The following is a 25,282-nucleotide window of genomic DNA, read 5'->3' as shown; positions in this document are numbered from 1 at the left end:
CCTGTAATCTATTTCTCACTCAGAGTTGTCAGGCATGGGGGCATAATTGACATGAGCCAGTTTATAGTTGAAAGCCATTAATGGCTGGCAACCAAACTGATGAGACATCCAGCTCAAGGGCGGAAGACCTAATCCATAAACGCCAAAGTCAGCTCGATAACCATCACATGCAGCAAGTGCACAGGGCTTGCCTGCTCACCCTCACGATTCCTCCAGCACCCACTTAGCTCAATAGGCAGAAGGGCTTGAAGGGAGGCTGCATGATGAGGTCAAGGAATAGGATCTGCCTATTTAGGAATTTGTATGGAAACAGAGTCTTATGTTACTCAGGGTGACCTCGACCTCACAGGACTGCCAAGGATGATCTTGAACTTTAGATCCTCTTGCCTTAATCCCGGAAGTGCTAGGATTACAGGTGTACACAAGCTCATCCATGGCTCTGAATTTCAGATTCCAATTCTGAGTTGTACAGGTTGAGCATCTTGATCTGTCTATTAGGGTTACAGAGGTTTCTTGAATTGGAGAAGTTCTTAATAAAAGAAAAATAACTAACAAAGAAAGGAAAAATAATACCCATGCAGTCAAAACAAATTCTGTCATGGACTTGCTGACACATAAGGACAGAAAACAAACAAACAAAAAAAAAAAAACAGAAGCATGAAAGCTTTCATGTTAGCCTGGGGAGATAGCTCAGCTATAAGTGTTTGCTATGCCAAATATAAAGCTCAACCCCCAGAAGTCACCAAAAAGGAAAAAAAAAAAAAAAGGCCCATGGGGTGGCAGCATGTCTTTGTAAACCAGAGAAGTGGAAACGGTTATATCCTTAGGGCTCATTGGCTGGGCCAACTAGCCTGGCCTATTTGGTGAGCTCCCAGTCAATGGGAGACCCTGTATCAAAAAATAAGTTGGATGGTATCTGAGGAATGACACCCAAGATTGTCTTGTGGCTTTCACATGTGTTTGCAATAAACACAACAGAGAGAGAGAGAGAGAGAGAGAGAGAGAGAGAGAGAGAGAGAGAGAGAACAAGAAAACATTCATGTTTAGCAACTGTTACTCTGATTAGCCATTTTGCTCCAAGAATATCTATTAATCTACCAGTCCAGTTCAGCCTACAACTAAATCAGGTGCAGAAGCATAGAACTGTAGGCATTTCTGGACCCTCGGCCACCTCTTTGGTTTCATGTGAATTATACTTCACACAGAGCAGATAATGAACTAAAATGCACATTGCTGTGTCCTTGATGAATGTTCAAGAATCCAGTGGAAATGAAGACAGTGTACTGAACAACGGGTGTAGTTACTGCAAGGACAACACAGCAGGCAGCCTAAGGGGAAAGAGCAGAAACGCGGAGAGCACAGGTCTGAGCTCTGGCTGCTGCCAACAGCATGGTTAGCAGCAAACTGACTATTTTTCAGGAACATGATGTTGTTCCTTTGCCTTTGTTTTACCATTCCCTTCATCTAGATCACATCACTCTCCTCTTTTGAGCAGGTATAGTGGCCTATGTCTGCAGTCTCACATTTGGGAGGCAAAGGCTGCAAGACTACTTTGAAAGTTCAAGGCCTGCCTGGTCTACATTACAAGTTCAAGGCCAGATAAGACTATATGGTGCAAACAAAGATGTCCTTAAAACTAAAGCAGTGGTGGTAGGGCTGAAATAGCCAACAGCATTTATGTTTTTAAATTAAGTTCTGCCATCTCTCCATCTCCACTGATCTTACAGACCTCTGGTGAATGGAACCAGTTTTTCTTGTCCTTCATCTACTATAAAGCAGCTTCTTAGCAGTTTTTACAGCTTCCGCTTATGGATGTCCACACACTTTCCACATCACCTTCCCGTCCCTTCCCTCCACACACTTTCCACATCACCCTACCTCTCCCCACCTCCATGTGCTTTTCTGCTCTTGACTAAACTGGTCTCAGGCATCCTGAATTTACACCTTACTTCTGTTGTACACCAGTTGCTCCTACTGCGTTCTCGGCTGGGCTTGCCTTCCAAAATGGTTCTGAACGCCAAAGCTCACCAACTTAGTTTAAAGTGAAAGATGCAGCCCCATTACCTCAATGAAACTTTCTTTCTCCAACTCCTCCAGACATCAGTAGTTTCCTTTTCTGTCTGATCTCCTTCCACTTAAAACTTTCTCCTCATTTTAGCCCTTGGTTATATAAAATTTGCATTTAGTGCCATTCCTCATAGATTTTGCTTCCTTATCCTAGGATTATTAGCCTCACTAAGGCAGAAATTGAGGTTTTAGTCCTGTGTCTGTCAATCATTGGATATCACATATCCTTACATGCTACAGACCCTCATTACAGCCACAGTTAGGGTGGTCAAAGATGCCTGGGCTAGAAATTATACTTCAGTCATTGAGAATTTCAGGACACTAATCAGCTGCAAATCGACTGCTACCCCAGGCATCTTCTGACAATGTGGAAGACACCATCACAGCCACTGATTGTCTGGCTCGAATATCTTTCCATCTTCTGCCCACATCGCTCTCCAGGGCTGCCTTGGAGCCAGCTGGCTTCCAGCCAGAAACAGACTCAGAGAGACAATAGGCCGACCCTGGCCCCATCTTTCCTGATTAGATGTGAAATTGTATAGCTGGGTGTCATTCACACGCCAGCCACTCGGAACTCTATGTTATCAATTAATTTCTCTTGAGAGCTGAACTGAGGAGATTGCCACAATCACAGTTTTGAGGACCTGCAAAATTAGATCCAGACCAGACTGTGAGGGAAGGTACTAGATAGGGAGACCCATCTTCTATGTGCTGCTCATCATGAGTGGAAATAGCCATAGACCCCGAGGAAAATCAGTCTCTCTGTGTCTCTCTGTGACAATGGGGTTGGATCATAAAATTTATTTGCCGAGGAATGGAAATCCTTGTAAGAGAATTAGCAATCCACATGAGAAGATTTGATTGATATAATGTATCAAAGATAGTGAATCTTATATGCCGGTGTATCTCAAATACTTTAGAATTAGGGGTTCTAGGAAATTACAAAAATATATGGTATTGGAAGTATGTTTATACTGGAGACCATCTAAGGAACTTCCATATCTGAAGAAAGATAAGGTGAATTTGTAGAGAGACCTGCCAGAAATCAAAAAAATATTCTTTCCCTTTTTCTCTTTTTTTGTTTGTTTGTCGGTTTTGTTTTTTGTTTGTTGACTGGCTTGTTTTATTTTTCAAGACAGGATTTCTCTGTGTAGCCCTGGCTATCCTGGAACTAGCTCTGTAGACCAGGCTGGCCTGGAACTCAGAGATCCACCTGCCTCAGCCTCCTGAGTGCTGGGAGTAAAGGTGTGCTCCATCCTTCCTTTTTTCTTATGATGGGATCAAACTCTGAGCCTTCCATGCTAGGTAAGCATTCTACCAGTGACTTGTACCCCTAGCTCACAGAGAGAGTTTCTGTCAAAGAGAATTACACAACCCAGGTCTCATTTAAAAGTTCAGGTTAAGACTGGAGTGGTGGCTCCGAGCACTAGCTATTGGAGAGGAGCCAGCACCAGCTCACAACCAGTCACAAGGCCTTTCCCAAGGGGAAAGACGCCCTCTCCTGGCCTGCATGGGTATTGCAGGGCACACATGTATTTACACTCATATACATAGAACAAAATAAACAAAACTAAAAATAAAAAAAAAAATCCAAATCTCTAGATTACTACTGGGGCTGGTGTGAGTTTCATGTTAAGACACCAGGGCATGAACTTCATTTCTTCCTCCACCATGGATTCTCTTGCTAAGTTCCCAGGGGAGAAACTGATCGCTGCAAAGAATTACAGGGGTGGAATCTCTTTTTTAGGTATATTCTGGTAAAAAATCCACTCCAAAGCAAATAACCAACCATGTTGCTATGGAGAATGTGTGCACCTTTATGCTAAAGAGCTTTGCTTTTCTATTGATTTGTTTTGTGTGTCTGTGTGCATGTGTGCGTGCGTGCGTGCATGAGTGCATGTGTGTGTCTTGGTTTTTGTTTTTTGTGGGGTTGTTTGGGAAACAGTCTGGCTATGTAAACTAGGTTGGACTCAAACTTACCAGAACCCTCCTGCCTCCTGCCTCCTGTCCCTGCCCACTTCCCAAGTACTCAGATGACAGGAGAATTTCACCATACTCTTTGTAACAGCATTCTTTTATATATTTATATCCACACATGCTGCTCATCAGTCCTTCTAAATGTCCTCATTGAGCTAAGTCATGGAAACCTAACTGTCTTTGGGGAAGCAAAGAAGATATGCCACTGCTGGACCCAGAAAGGCAAAGTTCAGAAAACACCATTTCCCTGACTCTGAGAACCAGCTGAGTAGAGGGGCCATTAGTGTGAGAACTCAAGACTTTTGGTGGGAGTTGTGGGGACTCATCACAAGGACCTACAATAAAAAAGTAACTGAGTTCTATCTCTACCCATAGAACTCATGACTTCTGACTCCAACTTCCCTGCTCTTGTCTTTAAAATTTGTCATTAGAAGACAAACTTACTGAGTGCAAGCAGGTGAACTATTCATTCAGTAATAAAACATCATTAGGAAAAGAACATTTGAGAAATTTCCTTAGGTAATGGATATTTACCAAAAGAAACAGGAGAGCTAAATTCTTTGTGCTGTAATAAACTGCAGGAGTATAGATACAATTATGCATCCATAGAGATTATGTTTAAAACTGATCTGCTTGCAAAGAAAACAAAATTAATCACTATTGGTTTTCAAACGTATGCCATACTCTTTACCTTACATTTTTCATTTTGTACCATAAGAAAACAACTTACTAATCTGAAATAAAAAGATTTCTTGACAAGGAGCAAGGTTTTTTTTTTTTTTAATTTTTTGAAAGTTGTCTTTTTTTAATGTTCCATATTTCCTCCTTGTTGTTGTATGTATCTAAATGAAACCGTGATGATTTTCAGAGCAGTGAAGGAAATACGTCATAGGAAAAAGAGTGCCTTTGTTGGTGTATTTATTTGGGCTATTGGTCATGTTTTAATTCACTGGAAAATGTGATGGCAAGTCTGGCTAGAATTATACAATAAGCCCAAGTGTGGGCTGACCTAGATTCCAGCTTCTGATGGGTGAATTGTGTTGGGAATATGGAGGCAATCTAGCAGAATGATAACCCATTCTTGTAGACAGGAAGTGCCTACAGTGAGTGCTGGAAGATGAGTCTCAGCAGGCCCACCTTTCGTCTACATGAGAGCTAGGCTCACACCATCTCTACATCAGCCCCATCTTCTCTACATGTGCTTCTCCACCCCTCCATCACTCTCCATTGCTTCCTAGTCATAGGTCAGTTATCCAGAGTGAAGGACGCTGCTGGCGTCTCTGGGCATGGCTAGCGTTAGAAGCCACACTGTGCCGTTGCTGCGCTCCTTGGAGCTCTCTTGCCCTGCCAACTCAGTTCTGTATTCCTACTGTCTTTTCTCAACTATGTTCAGCTACCACCACCCCAAACACACATGAAATGGCTAACTGCCCAAGTGAAAGACTGAACCTAAAAAGGCCTCGTAGAAGGACAACTCAACATGTTGACCAATATGGTCACGAAGACATCTTTCTCTTGTTCTCCCACCAAAGAGACAAATTTGGCCCCAGACATCAGCTTGTTGTAAGACAGTGGGAATCTTGTCTGGATTTTACTGTAAGTTGTGAGCCCTCTGAGCATAATTTGATTTTTCTCCATAGTTTATGAAATGTACACTTTTAGTTTTTTACAATTCCATTTATGCATTTATTTAGAAGGAGGCATGCCACCAGCACACATGTGCAGGTCAGAAGACAACTTTTGGGAGTTGGTTTTCTCCTGCCACCATGTAGCTTCTGGGAACTAAACTCAAATTGTCAGGCTTGCTGACCAGAGCTTCAATTCACTGACTCATCTCTCTGACCACAAATATACACATTAAAATGCCAAATAACAGCAGACACCTAAGACTTTGTAAAGCACTTTTAAATATTGTATTTGGTTTTGACAAGCTTATAGGGAATGTAATATAATTAAATACCTGTGCCCATTTTTAAGGATAGGAAACTGTCACATTTGTAGATAATATACACCAACATATTAATGTCTAGCCAACAAAACCATAATCTGTGAATATTATTGTCAATATTTTTAAGAGAGAGACCATAGTTCCTCTTTTCCTTATTTTTCTATCCCTTTCAATACACACACACACACACACAAACACAAACACACATACATGGGTTGGAGACACACACACACAGAGTCCTGCCCCGATAAAGTAGTTCAGCTTATTGATTGACCTCACAATGCTCTGAAGGAATAGCCATAGAACTGTTTGACTTTCAATTTTCAGTATAGTATTCAATGACTTACCTAAGATAGCTATTTATTGTAAAATTGACTTTGCTTAGGCATTTTTCCTAACTGTAGACTTATGTAAGTTAGACGTGTCTAGGCAATGATGCTTGATAGGATACATGGATTAGATACATCTTCAATTGATGGTATTTTTAGTTTTTAACATCCTGATGGGGCTGTAACCCCAGCATTAGTTGAGGGATACATGTACATGAGGATGGTTTTTAATAAAGCAAGACAATTAGGGCAGTTTATCAACTACATACAGATTAGTCTGATTAAACTGATTTCTACTTGTCTTATAATTTTCCATTAAATTCGCAGCTCCTTTTTTTAGCTCTTCAGGTTTTAATAAAGAAGTGCAAACACAGAAAGTCAAGCCATTGCACACACAGCAGAGCTGGCGAGCAACAGAAGGAAGACCTGAGATCTGGATCTATTGCTCTACACTTTCTGTAATCTATTTGTATAAAATGGAAAGTTAACTTACACTTAAAAGCTTTTACAAACCAGGGTCACACTGTCTACCAACCAGTAACCAATACTCAGTAGCACTGATCAAGGACAGTTAATAATTTAATTTTGGACTTTTTTGAGATATGAATCTCATTATGTTACCCAGGTTAAATCTTGAATCAGACTCAAACAATGCTTCCTCTGCCTCTAGATGAACTGGGACTATAGGTATACCATTGTGTATATAGAAGTTACTATTGTTTACACATCATGCCACCATTGTAAATCATCTTTGTGGGCCTTTTTAAATTTGATCTTCATGATGGCTTAGATGAGGACTAGATAAAATGAGTGTTACTGCATTCATTTTATGGATTAAGAAATATAAGGAGTAGGCTATGTAGGTTTCTTGCCCATGGCCAATACTTGGCAATGTTTAAAGACCTGTTTCCTGACATCTATAATCAGAACTCTCTCTAGTAGTTTTTTTATTTAGCTGTGATAGAGAATTTTGGTGTTTGAACCCAGGGCCTTGTACATCCTATAAGCAGGTATTCTACCACTGAGCTACGCCCAGGCATCCAATAAACCCTGCTAACATCACAGTGTTTTCTCAGAGGCTGGGGTGTATATAGGTCAGTAGGGCATCTGTCTAGTATGTGCAAGGTCCTTGTTCAATCCCCATTGCCTTTCACCAAATGCCCATATCTGAAACTTCTAGATTTGTGCTGCATTTGCTAATACAGAGAAAATATTCACTTAAAAAACAACCAAGAATGATGTCTACACTTTATATATAGTAAGCTGAGATTTATGAAAGACAAACTCATACATTATGTTATATTTTGTATTCTTAGGGAAAGCATTGGTACTAAGTCATGCATTGTGTAATATTTTGTATTCTTAGGTAAACCACATTGAAATACTAATATTTAGCAATACAGTACCATGATGTGTACAGATGACTTCCACTACTATTGGAAGAGTGCATACATTTTCTCTTTCTCACCTTCTCTCGCTTGTGTTTCTCCTCATCTTCTGTATGAGGAGCTGAGCTCTGGAGTTTGAGCCCCTTCAGCAACGCTGCAGACTTATACACACCAAAGCAGGAAGTGATCCCAAGAAACTAGATACTACACTTCCTATCATTCCCTGAATAGTCCCTTTATGCATTTACTTATTAAAATTTGTATTACATTTTTTTTCATTTGTACATGCCATGGCAGGTGTATGGAGGTCAGAGGACAAGTTTCGGGAATTGGTTTCTCCTTCCACCATGTGGGTCCCAGGGATTGAACTCAAGTTGTCAGGCTTGGCAACAAGTGCCTTTACCCACTGAGCCATCTCACTGAATTGTTTGAGTGTGTGTGTGTGTGTGTGTTTATTCTTTGCTGTGCTGAGGATCGAACCCAGGATTCGCCCAATACTGAGCAAGACCTTTGCCCCTGGGTACCATTCCTGCTCTCCCCTTTTCCTTGTAAGCCTAGTTGAGAGTTTCATCAGCTTCTTTTCCTGATATTTGTTAATATTTTTAACCCTGAAAAATTCCTTTTTAAGAACATAGCGTGTAAGGACATATATTTGTTTTAAAAGGCAGGTTGAAAAATCTTATCTGAATCCACAGCAGTCCCTGGCACACTCTAAACATTCAGTAATTGCTTGTTTAATGAATGGATGATGTTTAGAGTTCGCTATTAAAAAGCTTTTAAGACATTATGGTCTAAATACTTAAACACAAGACCTAAAAATTAAGCTGGCTCAATTCACCAAACCTCAGCTTTATAGCAAAGCACAGTTTCAAAGCCAGAAAAAGAGAACAAATTTCTGTTTTAAACAATTAAATCAGCCCTTGGAAGGTCGGCCCTCTTGATAATCTGAAAGGTGTGGCCTTTGACTGGATAACGGTGTTTAGATTAGAGTCACATGTCTGACAAAAGCAAAGGACAAAAAATCCTGGCACACTGCTGGTTAGATTTTGTGATTTTTCACTTTTCCTTTTGCTCTAACCAGTTAGATAATGAATCCAAAAGTTTGGCAGAGAGCAGACAGAGCAGGGGAACACCCACTTCTAGAGACACAGGCACTTTCCCAGGTGCCCCTCATGGCTACTCACCAAGTAATGACCCAGGAAGAAACTAGTCAGAGGCAAGATGGTGACAAACACCTTTCCACCTTCCCTCTTGTTTTTTTTTTTCCTTCCTTTAAAACCAAAACAAACCCAAACAAAGAAAAACAGAGCTTTATTATGCAGCCCAGGCTGGTCAGGAACTTGCTATGTAGACCAGGCTATCTTGAAATCACAGAGCTCTGCCTGCCTCTGCCTCCTGAATGTCACACTCCCCACTCCCACCCTTCTGAAAGCACACTGGCAATTGGTCTTTTCTGCGGTATCTTTTCATTCTGAAATCTCACATGCCAGTCATTCAGATCCCCCCCTCCAAAGTAAGACAGTTAGGTGAGCACAGAGCCCTACAGTTCCACTTGCTTCTGAAAAGTCACCTCTGACTCAGTCCAGGGATTCCAGGACAGCACACAGGCACACAGGCACACACCCAGACTTTACTGTGAGGTGAGGTAACTGTGGGTAAAATCTGCACCCATTGGAGTCAGGTTATTCAGCTGGGCCTGGTGTAAAGCCTTAAAGGATTCCTTGCAGATGTCTGCCTGCCCCTTATCACTTCTTCACCTGCCTGTTACTCCTATCCCTGGCTCAAGCCTTAACCTCAGCTTCATAATAACATGGGCAGCTTTCAGCCCCAGACAAAGCGCTCTTGCAGGTTCTGCATGCTGAGGGCTATTTCTCTCTTGAGTTCTAGCACATCCTTATCAGTTTCTCTCAGTATGCAACCTCTGCATGGGATGGCATCCAGAGTCCAGTCTCTTACACCTCCTGCTTCCTATTTGGCCTCCACTCAGTCTGTTCTTGCCTCCCCTCAACACCTGCTCATGGGTGTGCATAGCACTACATTTGCAATCTGTACTTCTGCTTGCTTACACAGAGCCTCTGTGACAAACCTGATTCATTTTATACTGAATGTCTTCTGTTTCTCTCTGTCAGTCAACCCTCCCTCAAGGTACCATTTCTAAAGAGTTAGAGCTTAAAATTCTAATATCAAAATGTTGAGTTGGAAACTCAGGAAATAGTTCAGTCAGGAAAGGACCTGAGGCCTTGACTATAAGCCATGGAACAATAGAAATTTAGATGTACTTTTAATCCCAGGGAAAGAGAAGCAGTGACAGGTGGAACCTGGAAGCTGGATGGCAGGATGGATGGCCAGGTCAGTGAGAGATGCTTATCTCTTCCAATCAAGGTAGAAGGCATCTGAGGTGTGTCAGAGGAAGTTGACCTCTGGCATCTACATATACACACACGTGTGCGCGCACACACTCACATACACACACACACACACACACACACACACACACACACGCAAACTCACAGAAAACTTTATTTCTTAGACCATCAAAGGACTGTTTATCCCTTGTTCTAAAGTCACAGTAACATCTAGGTTATTGTCTATCACCATCTTTTTAACCAGGTTCTTACTGGTTTCTTTTATTCACAGCACAGTTGAGGTGGGGTGGGGCGTACTGGGTAGTGGACCGGGCTTGGCTCCTGCTGAGCTCCATCACAGAGCTATACCATCAACCCATTCCTTTCTGTTTTTATGTTTACATGTATAAACCCAAGCAACTGCCGGGACCCCTCGCAGAATGTGTTTCCATTCCCTAGAAGAGGTACTATTGAACTGGTGCCTGCAGGGATACTCAGACTCTAGAATTCTCTTCTTTAAACGGTAAATTTTAGGCATCAATTACATGGATGTAGCTTACATTTTCCAACAATTTGCACCTTTTTTTCCCAGACCAATTAAACTTCCCACGCAGCTACAGTGCTTCTTCCTATAATTTACCAGGCTTTCTGTGTAAAGAGGTGAAAAAGAGTTTGCTCTGAAGCTTTTGAGAAGGAGAAGAGAGAGATTCCGATAAAAACTTGTTAACTGATGTGCAACTCTGAGGCCATGAAGAGTGGAATGAGATGCTCCTGCAGGACACAAACCTGCCTGCACATTGCTGCACATTGGCAACCTCCAGAGCAACACTTGTCCCCCAGGCTCATGCCCAAGCCAGCCTTGAGAGGTATAGACCAGTGCCCAAAGGAAAGCACTACTCTTGTTTAGAATTAGGGCCTCACAAGGGAGTGGCTTGGTGAGGTCTCCCTGTTGTTCTGCATAGGCAAGGCATCCTCCTGCTTACTCCACATGTCCTTTTGATAACCGTGTCCTTCTGAAATCACTTCGGGTTCCTAGTAGATGAAAAAGAATTTATCAAGTAAATGTGCTATCTTTTCGCAGAAGGAATTTATCCAATAAATGTGTTATGTTTTCCTCCTATAGAATGGCAGTTCTTTTCCAGATTCTTCGTCAGCTCATGCTGACTTTTAACCAACTTGAATCTACATGTCCTTGGGCCCTTAGGAAGTTACCAGAAGCCAATTTATTCGGTTACTTCATATCAGTCTAAATAATTTCTCCTGACAGATTACTTCCGTTCTAAGCCCCAAGTACTTTTTAATCCTCGGCAGGTTATTGCTGAGGATAAATGATTTCACATTTCTCATAAAGATGCCCGTCATTTAAGATATTAACACGCATTCTTTCCCCTTGGGTGAAAGGGAGCTGTCGTTTTAGCAATGTTGCCCCGTCAGCCTGCCTATTGTCAAACGCAGCAAATGATGAGAAAATCAATTTACTCTTTAGAATTAGTCAAGTGAGGAATCCTTTGAAGTGAGGGCTGGGCAGGGTTTTGTCTGGCTTCTAGAACCATGCAAAAGCTCATATTGTATGTACGGCGATAAAATGTGATAAAATGTAATGAGAGCTAGTCCCTGCCCCCTAAAATAGAGGTTTGATGAACAATGGACGTGGTTTAAATGAATCCCTGTTCTAATATTGTATGTTCATATGTGGGATACAGCATCTGAAAGCCAAGGGGATGGTGAAGCCAGAGCCTCAGTATTGAAGTCACTTGGGAAGTCTGAAGATGTCTGTTGATTTTGTACAACAGAATCCAAGTGACCTTTGTTTGGGGGGTTTTTTGAGAAGGAGACTGGCCATGTAGCCCAAGCTGGCCATTGGGAGTAGAGGGCAGGGTGAGGAACAGTGACGGGACAAATATGAGCAAAATGCAATGACATATGAAAGTGGTACAAAGAAACCCAGTATTTCCTACACTTACTAAAACGCTTTTAAATTAATTAAGTTAAATAAATAAATAGAAACAAAGAACTCACATCCTAGTCCTGCCTAACCCAAGTTCGCAATCCACCTGCCATGGCACCCTGAGCACCATGGCGCCCTGAGCGTCCCATGCCCGGATGCAGATGGGCTTTGCACGAACACCTTCCCATGACTGGAGGCTATTGTACATGACACAGATGGAACAATTTACATCTTTACCTTGTAGATTGGTGGAGACATGGAGGAAAGCCCTTCAGGGCCCCTCAGAACCCTCCGAGTGATCTGTTTGCTGGCAATGGCTTGCTTTCTCCACCCACAAAGGGAAGATTAGGTCGTTGTTCAAGAATGACAAGCATTTCATATTTGGAAATGACTAAATAATGAAGTGCCTGGATGCTACAGAAATACAAGGAGAGAAGAAGATTAATTTCAAACCAAAGTCGAGTGCAAACATGACCTTTCTATTGTAAATCTCGCGAACAGGAAAGAAATTACACTGGGAGCTTTGTTTCTGGGGCTGAGAATTCGGAAATATATTAACGATAGGATGTCTCAGATGGAAAAAAAAAAACTGTTTATTATAATCTGCCATCTATGGAGATGAGAAAAAATTCTTTCTGCTGCATTTTTCTGAAAGAATGTAGTTGGTGGATTGAAATGACAGACGTGGAGGGTCGTCTTTTTATCCTTTGCCTCCAGGCAGGACTGTAGTTAAAGCTCTCTTGAGAAAGGCAACATGCTACTGACCCCAAAACCTCTAGGTGAGCAAAATAAAATTTAAAAACAACAGATGGCAAAGCTCAGGGGTATTTAAATTAATAAAGACCAGATCTGGTTGGCATTATTTGAGCTAAAATTCATTTCTATTTGCAAGTAGCATGATGCTTAACAAAACTCCAAAAATGGTCTGTTTGGCAATAGGTCTGTGTAATAAATTCCTTTTAGTATTAGTATTAATGTCTGGTCATTGTTTTGTTCTCTTCACCAGGGTGGTGAAGGAGGGGGTCCCACCCTAGAGCTCTGGGAACAATGAAGCTCACAGCACCCGATGATGAACAGAGAAAATTCACAGGAGTTATTAGTCACCAGCCAGGGAGGGCGACTCAAGGCTGTAGGCAGAGTACACTCTGGGACTGGGAACACAGTGAACCACAGGACTGGGGGAGGCTGCCTTGATTTTAGCCAGCATGGGGTGTTTGTGTCTAGTAGGGGAGGACTTACAAGGGAGGGCAGGATTAGCTCCTGTGACAAATTTCATGGGCCTGGAGTGAGCTGAAGCCCAGAAAGTTGAGTTGGGTTGAAGACCGGATGCAGTATGGCTGGTTTCATTGACAAGGAACCAGGGATCCAAGCTGGGTGGAGAGCCTTTCCTACTAGTGAGGCAGCAAATTGAGAGAGAGAGAAGAAAAAAAAACACAAAAGAACTTATGAGTTTGGGCCTTAGAAGAGCCCAGTGAGGCCCCAAGATATCACAGCAGCATGTGAAACCCAAGGCTTATAAACCTAGTCACAGCTGGGCAGTCGTGGCGCACGCCTTTAATCCCAGCACTCAGGAGGCAGAGCCAGGTGGATCTCTGTGAGTTCGAGGCCAGCCTGGGCTACAAAGCGAGTTCCAGGAAAGGTGCAAAGCTACACAGAGAAACCCTGTCTCGAAAAACAAAAACAAAAAACAAAACAAAACAAAAAAAAAGCCTAGTCACCTATACCAGCAACACAAGCTGGAATAACACCTACTTTCCCTGGCCATGCCTACTGTCTATGAATAACACCTTGCTTGCACCTACTGTGTCCCCCATGAATAGTTACTTTTGACTGGATTGAGAAATATAGCTTAAGCAAGTTTTGTAGCGGGAACTCTCAGACCCCAGCCAGGCATTTCAAAATCTCCTTCAGTGCTCGCTTTGATGTGAGTGCAAAAGGACCCTGAATCATCGAAATTACATTTTAGCTCTTTCTTCATTGTAATTAATCACAAGGCACATGTTGATTGACCTTAGATTTATAGACAATGGGCTAAAACAATACATAAGCTTTGCCAATGTGAAGATGTTCATGCCTTCCATTTTTCAAGGACAATACAGTCATGATTGTTACATCAGAGAGCTCAGATGTCTCTGTAATTTAGCAAATGGCAAGCTAACAGGACAAGGTAGAGTAGACTCAGAGACAGGCTAGCTAGCTAAAGTGAGTATCTAGGCTGCCACTGATAAAATTTTAGACAAGGCTCTTTCTCCCTCTCTGAATCCCAAGTTTCACAATATTTATGTTTTATTTTGACCCAGGGACTCATTCCAGTCTTTCCTTGACTAAACTCACTATATAGCTCAGGATGACCTTGAACTCCAGACTCCTTCTCCACCTCCTCTATGCTGTATATGTGTAGGGCCTCCTGAAGGCCAGGCAGGCACTTTATCAATTGAGTCACATCTCCAGACCATTCAAGTTTCATAATTTAAGTATTTATCAGCATGGTTTCCTGGTTGTCCAGGCTAGTCTCGAGCACTTAGCCTCAAGTGATCTTCCCAACTCTGCCTTCACTTGTAGCTGGTACTAAAAGTGGATGTCAATGTGTCCAACCTAAATGAAATGTTGCTTTTGTTGTTTGTTTGTTTGTTTGTTTGTTTGTTTGAGTAGCGAAACTATTTTCAACAAGATCTATAATCACTATAAAACAGAACAAACATGGTTTGGTGATGGCTCACTGAGAATTCAGAAAGTAAGGCAGAAAGGTCATGTGAGTTTGAGGCCAGTTTGAGCTACACAGTGAGTTCCAGGTCCATGCTGCCTGTAGAGTGAGATCCTGTTTCATAAGACCAACCAAACTGCTGGAGAGATGGCTAGGGAGTTAAAAGCATTGGCTGCTCCTCCAGAGGACCCAAATTCAATTCCCAGCACCCACATGATAGCTTACAACATGTGTAATTGCAGTCCTAGGGCATCTGATGTTCTCTGAGCTCCGTGGGCACTGCACATGTGTTGTGCACAGGCAAACATGCAGGCAAAAACATTCATACACCTAAAAATAAATATTCTTTAAAAGCCAAACAAATGAACAACACACACACACATACACACACACACTTCAGCCACATCCAGATCAAAATGATGCTTCTTTGAATCATGGCTACTGGGCTAGCCTGGCTTTAAGCACCTGAAGGCATATATAGGCTGAAAGCCTCGGGCTCCTTGAAACCCAGTTTTATAACTAGAAGATGCCACACTTTTAAAGTAAGGTTTCTTACAGATTTGGAAGGGATGGAGTCTGTGGAGTCATACCCATGAGGGCTCAAATTCTGCCTTCTTCACACTCTTAGCTGTGTAAATAATGTTGTAGCCTGGATCTGCAACACCACCCAAAGGCTTCAGTGCTAAAGGCTTATGGCTGGCCTGGGATCCTCTCGGGAGGTGCTGGAACCTTCAAGCATGGGGCCTAGCGAAGGGCATCAGGTCACTGGGGTCATGCTCTTCAAGTTGGGACTTGGACCCTAGTAAGTTTCCCCTTTCCTCTTTTTGCTTCTGGGTGTCTTTAGGTAGGCTGCTTTGCTCCACCATGCCATGATGTTCTGGCCCCATCCCAGGCTTTCTCCAAACAACAGAACCAGCCCAGCGTGGGTGGGAATCTGTGAACCCGTGATCCCATAATGAATCTTCCCTCCTTAAAAGTCACTTCTCTCAAGGACTGTGTCACACATGGGAAATGGGCCACCACAGCCAACATGCTTTTCCCACTGGTAAAATAAAGATTAAAATGGTTGTATTTCAGGATATTGGTAGGTTAAGAATGTTCATTAGGGAGCAGGAGTGATAGCTCAGTGGTTAGAGTTCACTCTCACAGAACCTGGATTCTAACCCCAGTCCCCGCATGGTGGCTCACAACTATCAGTAACTCTAGTCCCAGGGATCCAATGGTCTCTTCTGTCTCCCGAGAATGCTGCACTCATATGGGGCACTGACAGACATGTAGGAAAAACACCCATCCATACAAAATCATCAAATGATAAAAGAAGGTTTTTTTCAAGGGGTGCTCATTGGGGCTGTGGCTGTGTTACCCCCAGTGAGGTCTTGGGTCCCCGATCTCCCTAAAATACAAAACAAGAACACATAAGCACATCTAGCCCTAAAACCGAGGCACTCAAGTTGACACTGAAGTTCTTTAGAACCTGAATTAGTTTTGATTGTTCCAAATTAGAGGAGGCGGGGGAATTCTTCCAATTCACTGAACATTCTGTATGCCCTGGAGAGCATGCGCCTCCTAGAAACAGCTCTAACCTCTTAAATGACAGGATGGAGGTTCTAGCCACCAGACGTGGAATTTCAAGCATGTTGTTTTGGTCAAAGAATAACAGAGGAAATGTCACCAAGAACATGTTAATAAAAAGCCTCAAGAAGGTTGTGTTCACCCCATGTCATAAACCAGAGAGCCATTGCTTATTTATAAGGGCCCACACTGTTTCCATAAAGCACATCCCCAAGTGTGTTTAGTGCTGAAAAACCCCAATTTCAGCAGATTATATGAAATCAGCTATACTTTATTTCTTCTTAATTACACCAATTTGTTTATATATGTCAGGGGGGGTGCAGAAGTCAGAGGGCAGCTTGCTGGAATAATTTCTCACCTTCCACAGTGGGTATCAGGGATCAAACTTGGGTTGCAAGGTTTAGCAGCAAGCACTTCCTCTGCCATCTCACTGGCCCATAAATTGTGCTTTACAGGACATCTTCTGCGGGTAGCAGAGGCATCGCAGATGCTAGCTGTCCTGCTTCTCTGCAGACTTATGTCCTGAAGAATGACGACTCAAATTGAGATGTTCCCCTTAATGTTCGAATGCCTCTGGTTTTGCCAGTGCAAGGATGGAACCCAGGGTCTCAAACCGGGTAGGCAAGGATTCGTGCTAGCACTAAGCCAAGTCTCAGCCTCTCCTGTTTAACCGTATGAACACTTTCAAATGCGTGAGGGGAACCACCAACCCTCATGAATCTATTACATCCCCAACGGCCAACATCTCTATTCACTGGGAGGCTCTTAGAAAACTCAGAAGGCACAGGCGAGATTCAGTCAGCCATAAGATAATTCAATGCTTGCCAGGCTTGCTGGCTCACACCCTTAATCCTAGCACTGGGAAAGTGCAAAGGAAAGCGGATCTCTGAGTTCCAGGACAGCCGTGGCTGTGGAAGGAGACTTGATCTCAAACCAATTCAGTGAACTCACCAAGCTACTGCTCTTCTTGAGGCTCTGACTCAGGTCACTAACATGAACAAGATGGGTTCCCAAGCCTGTGAGAAGGTAAGTTTGGGAAAGCCAGTGAGCAACAGTAACTGGGTGAGCCTCTGCAGAGGACCAGAGAACTGAGGAGTGGGGTGTGGTATGAGTAAGGCCGGAAATGCAAGGAATGTTAAATCCACCTTTTCAGGGTGATTCACATCCTAAAACACTGCCGGGTGGTGATACTGGAGGGCGGTGCCGGAAGCGAGAAATTAGTGAGCAGACAAAATTTGTGGGCTTTGAATGCCAGGATAGGACTCTTCACACCAGGGCAAGGAGTGCCACGGGATGGATAATAATAATCTAAAGAAGATACAGGAGCAAGCTGAGATGAGGACTGTAGCTGGGAACTTTCTCAGGCGACCCTGGCTGGGTGGTTGCTCTCACAAAGAAAAGAACAGAGACCCAGGCGGGTTTCAGAGGACTCCCCAGAGCCAGGAGATTCCCTGCAAACCACCATTAAGAAAAGGAAACCAGGAATAAAGAGAACAGAGCACCGGGCCCGGGTGTAAGAAAGATCAGTGTTTACTATGTACTTGGCCTCTGGAACGCCTGGCTTTCCAAAGCCCACATCTTCCTCATCCATTCCATCCTGCCACAGGCAGCTACTGTACCGGGTGCTCCAGGCGCCAGAACCGCATGCCTGGAAACCTTGACTCCCTTCCCGCCCCCTCCCCTCCCAGCCGGCCAGCTGCAGTGGAGTTTGTTTGCCTAGGTTTGCATACTCGTATTGGGTTGCCTTTTTTTCTTTTTCTTTTTTTTTTTTTTCCAGTCAGTTCAACAGTGTCCCGAAATTCACCCCCAGTGGAACTTCTGCCTCTGCTCCTCCTCTTCTTGGAACTGCCTTTTGTTTGTCTGGCAGAGCTGGGTCTATGGGGGTGTGTGATGATAATAATACGCCGGGCTTATATAACTGCATCTTGCAAGCACTTCGCAGACAGTCCCTAATGAATCTTGGAGCTGGTGTCAGGCCGGGCAGCTTTATCTGCAAGTTGGAAATCCGAGGCCCAGAGGCCAGGAGGGCGGGCGGCAGGGATCAGAGGCCAGGCCTCCCTGGCTCCTGGAGCCCCTCAGAGGTCAGGGCGATAAGGAACAATGAGTCTCCCATTCTGGAGGAGGAAGGAAGTCCCGCTGCCACCTAATCTCTGCTCCTTTGCCTCCTCCCTGCACCCAGAGCCTTATCTCTAGAGAAGACTTCCAAGGCAGCTTTTGTAAGTATGGTGATCTACTTTTCCTCAGGGAGAAGACGGGCTTCCCTTCCAGCCTTTTGTGCAGTTTGTGTTTTTATGATCTTGCCTCTACTTGGGATGCTTAGATGACGTCTCCACCCTCCCAGTTTGGTCTCTCCTATGGATAATAAGAGGGAAAAGGTTTCAGCTAATAATTCACTTTACAAAACAACATCCGGAAGGAGTGCTTAGATTGACCAGTCTTGGGGCATTCTAGTGTAGCCTACTCTAGCTGCCTGCATGCTGGCACCCAACCCTCATAGGAAGGAGGAGCCTTGGCTATTCACTTGACTTGTTAGGCAGTGCAGACGTTGTGACTGTTTGGATTTTCAGTTTCTCTGTCTTGACTACCCACAATTTCAGGTAAATATAATTGTTAGAAGGTTTTTTTCACACTATGAAATAAACACCAACTTTCACAGGAGGCTTGAAACTTCACCGGCTCCACAAACACCATGACTTCACTGGGCGTGTTCGTTTTTATTTTTTTTTTTTTCCACTGAGGGACCAAAGGGTTTTAATATTGAAGGAACGTGGACAAGAGCTTCTTAAACCCTGGCAAAGCCTAAAGCCAGATTAGTAAACTCGGTTTCCATAAAGAATGATGCATTCATGAAATATTCAGCTCAGGGGTGAAGTCTGGCTTTTAGACATCACCTCTCTGCAATCCTGTGGAGCGACAGAAGGAAGATGCAAGCTGTGGACAGGTAGAACTGTTAGTATTAATTGAACAAACCAAGGAAATAAAGTTCTGTTGGAGGTAGCTCTACAATTTGCATTTATAAAACCGTGACTGTATCTCATCATGGGAAATGGAAAGGTATTATTGCTCAGTACTGTTTTGGGGAACAAAACTAAGAAATATTCAAGAATGCCTATCTTTGAATGCTCTAAGCACTGTGATTAATCCACTGGACTGTTGTTACTTTAGACAGACATACCCTGTATGAGAGAGGGGTGTGGGTGTGCTGGTGTGCACATGTGTGCCTATCTGTTGCACCGACCTAGCTCTCTCTGTTCTGCAGGATAGTATGATATGCAAAATGGGACCAAATGAAGAAATTTCTTAAGTTTCACATTGTGGTAGTTATTCTCTATATAATAAACATTGGAAATACAATGGAATTATGTCTGTTTTAAAGATTTTCTTTAAGTCAGATGTGGTGGTCTACGCCTGTAATCACAGCATTCAGCTGAGCCAGGAGGATCATGAGTTCAAGGCTAGCCCAGGATACAAAGGTAGATCCTGTCACAGAAAACAAAAACAAAAACAAAAAGTTATTTAAATGCTATTTGTTCTACAAATTATCTGGGACTCCCAAGAAATTCTAAGATATAATTGAAGTTGAGACCAATCCTTTTACCTCTAAATTTGAATGGGATCCATCAACACTGAATGTTAGGCTGCCCCATCCTCTTGGATCTTATCCTCAACCACAACAGAAGGGATACAGACAGATAAGATCTGGATCTGATTTTGTACTGCATCACCTGAGGACCAGCAGCAAGACCTCTGTGAAATGAAACCAAAGCTTCTCCCCAAGAGCAGAATGCGAGAAGACTGAAAGGAAGTAATGTAGGAAATGTCTCTAGTACATGAAGTAATGTAAGAAAAGTATCTAGCACAGGAAGTAGTATAGGAAAAGTATCTAGGACAGGAAGTAATGTAGGAAAAGAATCTAGGACAGGAAAGAAATGTGGGAAAAGTATCTAGGACAGGAAGTAATATAGGAAAAGAATCTAGGACAGGAAAGAAATGTGGGAAATGTATCAAGGACAGGAAATAATGAAGGAAAAGTATCTAAGACAGGAAGTAATGTAGGAAAGTACCTAGGACAGGAAGTAATGTAGGAAAAGAATCTAGGACAGGAAGTAATGTAGGAAAAGTACCTAGGACAGGAAGTAATGTAGGAAAAGAATCTAGGACAGGAAGTAATGTAGGAAAAGTATCTAGCGCAGGAATAGTGTAGGAAAAGTATCTAGGACAGGAAGTAATGTAGGAAAAGTATCTAGCACAGGAAGTAGTGTAGGAAAAGTATCTAGGACAGGAAGTAATGTAGGAAAAGAATCTAGGACAGGAAGTAAAGTAGGAAAAGTATCAAGCAGAGAGTCTGAACATAACAATGTTTCAGTACATTTTGGAGCTTTCCCATTAATTCTTTTCATCTTTTTTTAAGATTTATTTTTATTAGCTGGGCGGTGGTGGCACACACCTTTAATCCCAACACTTGGGAAGCAGAGGTTGGTGAATCTCTATGAATTCGAGGCCAGCCTGGTTTACAAATCCAGTCATCCAGAGCTGTTACACAGAGAAACCCTGTCTTAAAAAAATAATAATAATAAATAAAAGATTTATTTTTATTTATATGTGTGCCTGCCATGGTTTCATGGGTGCCCATGGAAGCCAGAAAAAGCCATTGGATCTCCTGGAGCTAGAGTTACAAGTGATTATGAGCCATCTGATGTGAATGCAGGGATTTGAACTTGGGTCCTTTAGATTCTTGGGAAATGCAATAAGTGGTCCTTCCTAACTGCTGAGTCATCTCTCTAGCCCCTGCTTTTGTTTTTACCTCAGAAGTGAGCATCTTCTATGGATGGATGGCATGCTGTGTTAAGTAGTAGCAACGCACAGGTGGGTAAAATGTCTTGTCTTGGAAGAGCTGTTGATCTGAGGTTCAGACCAGAACAAGAGATAATTCCATCACAGTTAACTTTCATACCTGCAAAAGAAGCATGTTCAGGACTGAGAGACGGTACCCAACTCAGAGTGGTACTTCTGCCTCATGAAGTCAGCAACTTTTCACAAGGTGATGATGATGAGCTTGGTTTCAAAGAATAAGCAGCTGATGCAGAAGAACTTTCCAGAAGGGAAGAGCACTGCCCACAGAACAGGAGGGAAGGCAAGTCTCTGAAAAGGAACTGAGTGTTGAATCAAAGAGAGTCATTTCAGTACAATGACACATCCTAGTAATTCTAGTGAAACACACACCCACAGAGCAGCTTCTGATCCAACTTGTTTCTAGTTCTATCAAGGTGAGTGTGGACCAAAGTTAATTTATTACATCATGAGGACGTTGGTTCTATGGACAGTGTTACTTCCTTGGGCTACTGTATTTGCAAACCCAGGTCAGTAATGAAGGCATCTGTAGTCCACAGCTCCTACTCCTCCACGTCCACCATTTTGGGGGTCTGGTTTTCACTCATAGGAGAGACAAAAAAAAAATTTTGTGTAGAGCTGAGAAATGGAAAGTGGATGTGATTCCTATTTTAGAACTAGTCTTGATTATTTGTATTTGCAGTACAGGGAATATGTAGTCTAGAACCTTCTAAATGCTAGACAAGGTCTATCCCAGAGCTACACTCTAAGCCCTAGAAAGATCTTACATAGGTCTCCTAGCGACCATATGAAGTATGGATTGTTCAAAGGCCAGTGAATAGAAATTTACAAACTAGGAGAACAGTGGAGAGATTACTGTGTCGGAATGAGAAATGCTGAGGACTAAGATTCCAGACATATTTAGAAAGTAGAACATTCTTGACTTGGGCCCGGATGAATGGTATGAAAGACAGGAAACTTCTATAGTGGGTTTACATTTAGGCAACTGAGTAGCTATGGGGGACATGGGAGGACAAAGAAGGTGTAAGCAGAGAAGAAACAGAGTTCTCTGAGCTGTCATTGCAGTGTCGTTTGTAAGAGATTATATCACTCAATGAAAATGAAGAGGGTTGTGTGTGTATGCATGCGTGCGTGCGTGCGTGCGTGCGTGCGTGCGTGCCTGTGTGCTTACGTTAGAAGACAGCCTTTCTTGTTCGTCCCCTCAGGCACTGATTGCACCTTGTTTGATTTTGGTTTTGAGACAAGGTTTCTCACTAGGCTGGCTGGCCAGTCAACTCCAGGGATCCTCCCAGCACTGGGACTACAGGCTCACCCCACCTCTGGGCTTGACTTTTAAATATGGAACCTGGGGATGGTTCCCCCTTACACCAGCACAGCAAAGAGCTTTGTTGACTGAGCTGTCTCCCCTGCCGCATCTCAAGCACAGATTTTTAAGAGTATAAAATTGGCAGGTTTTCCTCTCTATGTAATTGTGAGTGGAAACGTGAAGGCCAAGCCCTCTAATGTCTTAATTGTTCCCAAGAAATGTCTATGTCCAGCCTCATCAGACTTCATGTGTCACTCCTGGTCCCTGCTGCCTGTCTGGTGGGTTGTGTCCTCATTAACTTCACAAGAGGAAGGCCATGATGTTAGCGTGCCTGTGTGGAGAGGAATGTTTACTTTCACCACGTCATCAGCAGTGAGCAGAGTGGGGAGCTCCCTGGGGTGCCTGTCATCCACTCAAGAAGCAGTCCTCTCTACACATCAGAAGGAAGGCTGCTCCTTAGGCAGCCTTCACTTCACTTAGGTAGGGGCTCCACCCCAAGGCTGAAACAAAGCTTCTCTCTCCTTACCTGGCCTAGAAGAAGTCTAAAACCATTTCTCCTGAATGCCACCAGCACATTTCTGCCATTCTCCAGTATAATGTGGGAATACAGCGGAGGGGTTGGTGACATTTATAATTTATTTCTTTAAAGACTTAGCCTTAACTATTTTAAGAATAATTATGTGTGTTTGTGCACCTGGGGATGAGTTTCTGGACCCCCTGGAGTGGAGTTACCGGGTGATTGTAAGCTGCTGATGTGGGAGCTGAGAACAGAACTCCAGTCCTCTGTAAGAGCAATATAGGCTTAACCACTAAGCTATCCTTCCAGCTCTGGCAATTGGGAATGAATTTTAACATTTTAAGCCAACAGAAAAACCTGCTTAACAGACAGGAAGCTGCGACTTTTTCAATCTTGGGGTCTGATTACTTGATAGCTTTGGGTTTCTCAAACCCTTTCACCCTTTCGAAGCTCAGTACTTAATCTTCCATGGCAAAGCATCTCAGATTTCTGAGTGCCTACCCCACCTGAACACCACAGAGTAAATGCCATTGATTATGAAAGAGACTTAGCCCCAGACATTGTGGCTCGGCTTGGAAACTTGTATAATATTTCCTCTCGGTAGGTGAACTATATTTAAGCACAGATTTAAGAAGTTACTTCTACCTCTAACATAAAATTTTAAAAATCATGTCTTAAATAGTATTTGATTATACTCTAAACTCCACTAGCCTTCTGATGGTTCATCCCCCTCCACAATTACTAAAACCTTGGAAATTATCTTTGAGGTTTTTGGGAAGTAGGGGGCTGGGATTGAACACAAATTTCACAGATGTTTGGCAAGCACTCCCCTATGAAGTTATATTTCAAGCCCCTCTGGTTTTTGATATGATGGAAATATTCCTGTTTTTGCCAAAATGACTTGTCACTGGGTGGTGGGAGAGAAGACTCTAGGGGTGGGCATGTGGCTATGGAAGAGCATTTGTCTAGTGTGGGTGAAGCTAACCTTTTGACCTCTATACACAGCTGTGTCATATGCATGTGTGTAGGCACACCTGGGCACATTGGCATTGGTGTGTACACACACACACACACACACACACACACAGACAGAGAGAGAGAGAGAGAGAGAGAGAGAGAGAGAGAGTAAATAAAAATCTAATTAAAAATAAAAAAGTAACGAACAAGCATGAGGCAGACATGGTATACACCTGTAATTCCAGTGCTTGGGAGGCTGAAGTAGGAGGATTGTGGGCTTCCAGCCAGCCTGGGTTAAGTAGAAATTATCAGACCAACCTGGACAATACAGCAAGTTCTTATCTACAAAATGAAGACAGGAGAAGACGGGGCGGGAGTGGGCAGGGAGGGGATAGGAGGACGGGAAGATGGGGGAAGAGCAAGACAAGATTGCCATGAGTTTAAACAGTGAATTCCAGGCCAGCCTGGGCTTCAGAATGAAACCACCCCCACAAACTCCTGAAATAAAAAAAAGTAGGAAGGAGGGATGGAGAACAAGAGAGAGAGAGAGAGAGAGAGAAGCTGGGTGTGGTGGTCTATGACTAATTCCAGCACTTGGAAGGTTGAGGCAGGAGAGTTTCTGTGAGTTCAGGGCCATTCTGGACTGCATAGTAAATTCCAGTTGAGCCTGGGCTGTGGATTAAGACCCTGTGTTACCTCTTCCAAAGAAGAGGGAGGGGAAAGAGTGAAGAGACAGGAAAGAGGGAGAGAGAACACTGGAGATGGCCAAAGCTCCATTAGAGTGGGGGTGGGGGGAATGCAGCTTTGTGTATGGTGCCGACCATTGCACACAGAGGCCATGCAGACAGGGCAGCAGGGACTTCCGAAACCACTGCTGCACCCTCCGTGGTTTCCCTGGGTATGCTGACAAGGCCCTCCTCCATCCAGGCTGCTTGTCTCCACAGCATCTGAGGAGCAGATGGTCGGACACCTGAGTGCAGAGGGTACTGGGTTTCCCTTACTTCTAGACTTCTGTGGAAAGCTGGAAGGTCCCTGGCTCTCTCTTGGGTTTGGTTTCTGAACTTCTCATGTTTTCCGGTCTCATGTTATTGCATATGAGCTAATAATCTCACATGCATGCACCATTCACCACGTCAGGATTTGTGTGGCTTGGTGTAATTTTCTAATGAGGACACTTTGGACCATTTGAGCATCCTTCAGGGAAAGCAGTTTGGAACTACTTTCAGGACCAAAGGAACCAAGGCAGAATGCACTTCAGCAGCACGAGTAAAGGGGACAACTCAAGGACTTCTGTCTGCACAAGAATCACCACTTAACCCTGTGTGGGTTTTGTTTTTGTATTTATAGTTATGTATGAGTGCTCTGCATGTATA

The 25,282-nt window shown here is 43.2% G+C and overlaps 1 protein-coding gene across 2 annotated transcripts in view; it reads left to right on the top strand.

Moving 5' to 3' along the window:
• The window catches only part of Sulf1 (sulfatase 1), a 173,080-nt gene that overhangs the window by 11,968 nt on the left and 135,830 nt on the right, over window positions 1-25,282 (top strand). Inside the window, exon 1 of one of the 2 annotated variants that reach the window (XM_036177977.1) lies at window positions 18,235-18,494. The exons of the other annotated variant lie outside the window; for it this stretch is intronic. The gene's annotated coding sequence lies outside the window, so the exon portion shown is untranslated. Of the gene's footprint in view, window positions 1-18,234; window positions 18,495-25,282 lie in introns of those variants that run through there. 2 annotated transcript variants of the gene reach the window in all.

This window comes from Onychomys torridus, chromosome 2 (assembly GCF_903995425.1).
Source record: "Onychomys torridus chromosome 2, mOncTor1.1, whole genome shotgun sequence".
Classification (NCBI taxonomy): domain Eukaryota; kingdom Metazoa; phylum Chordata; class Mammalia; order Rodentia; family Cricetidae; genus Onychomys; species Onychomys torridus.
This window is presented reverse-complemented; position numbering and strand designations above follow the sequence as displayed.